Here is a 1,763-nt window from a genome sequence, read left to right on the forward strand (position 1 = left end):
GAGCAAAAACATCATCGTTGGTTCGTGCCACGACTGGAGAGAGAGAGAGAGAGAGAGAGAGAGAGAGAGAGAGAGAGAGATCAGTGCAAGGGAGGAGAGGGCTAGATCTAGGGCTAGTCGGTTCCAACATAAGTGTCCATCGTCAACACACATGGTTTTCCCAATTCTAAGCCGTTTCATGGATTATTACTCACCGTTTTGGGATTCCGAAGCGATTTCCATAGTGTTTGAACCCCAAGATGCGCTTACATGTCGGTCATCAACACTCGTAGTCTTGGCCGATTGTGGCCCGTTTCGTGTACTATTACTCACCGTTTTGGAGTCCCGGAGTGATTTCCACGATTCATGAACCCCGGGGTGCGTTTATGTGTCGGTCATCAGCACTCGCGGTTTTTGTCGATCCTGACCCATTTCATGGACTATTACTCATTGTTTTTGGGTCCCGGGGTGATTTCCACGATTGACGAACCCCATGGCGCGTTTACGTGTTGGTCATCAACACTCGCGGTTTTTGTTGATTTTGTCCCGTTTCGTGGACTATTACTCACTGTTTTGGGGTCCCAAAGCAATTTCCATGGTTGTTGAACCCCAAGGTGCACTTACGTGTCGGTCATCAATAATCGTAGTTTTGGCCAATTCTGGTCCGTTTCGTGCACAATTACTCACCGTTTTGGGGTCCTAAAGCGATTTCCACGATTGATGATCCCCGGGGTGCATTTACATGTCCGTCGTCAACACTTACAGTTTTGGCCAATTCTGACCCGTTTCGTGGACTATTACTCACGGTTTTGGGGTCCAGAAGCGATTTCCATAGTTGTTGAACCCGCAAGGTGCGCTTACGTGTCGGTCATCAACACTCGCAGGGGAGCCAACTGGTTGGGTCGGAATGGAATACGTCGTCGTGTTCATTGGGGGAGTGGGGGCTTGGACGGAACAGCCGATGGAAACAAAGCTTGGCGTACCGCAGAACGGAGGAAACGGCCTTGTGTTCGACCGGCCACGGTCAAAATGGGATCCTGTTCATCGTGTGCGGTCTGGCGTACTGCAAAACAGACGAAACGGACTTCTCTTGGACCTCCTATGGTCGAAATGGAGTCCTGTTGATCGGGAGGGGTGTGGCATACCGCAAAACGGAGGAAACGGACTTGAGTTGGAGCGCTACGGTCGAAACGGGGGTCCTGTTCATCGGGAGGGGTGTGGCGTACCGCAAAACAGGACTCCATGGGATATTGTTCATCTCTACTGTTGACCTCCGCCAGCCTCTACGGGCTATGGTTCATCCACCGATGACCTCCTCCAGCATCCACATGCGACTGTTCATCCATGGGCTCCTCACTACTACAGAAAATCCTAGCAGTAGCGTGCGTTTTAGGTGTATCAGCAACCAGTACTATGGAAAACCTTATACATAGCGCTGGACATAAATAGGCGCTACTGCTACTTAGTAGTAGCGTTTTTAGATAAACTGCGCTACTGCTACTACTTTAGCAGTAGCGTGTGTGCTAGGAAAACGCGTTGCTGCTATGTTTGTACTGGCGGGGATGGCTAGCCCCACTTAGCAGTAGCGCGTATCTCTAGTCGGCGCTACTGCTATGTCCCATAGCAGTAGCGCTTCTAGGAAAACGCGCTACTACTTACTTACCTTATCCTACACGCGCCCGACCGTTTCACTCACTCTCCCTCTCACTCTCACTCTCGCTCGTGCCGGTTCCGTCGTCCGCCGCCGCCTCATTGCTCCTCTCCACCGAGGTACTCCCTCTGTC

The sequence above is a fragment of the Triticum dicoccoides genome, chromosome 5A (assembly GCF_002162155.2).
Source record: "Triticum dicoccoides isolate Atlit2015 ecotype Zavitan chromosome 5A, WEW_v2.0, whole genome shotgun sequence".
NCBI classification, from domain to species: domain Eukaryota; kingdom Viridiplantae; phylum Streptophyta; class Magnoliopsida; order Poales; family Poaceae; genus Triticum; species Triticum dicoccoides.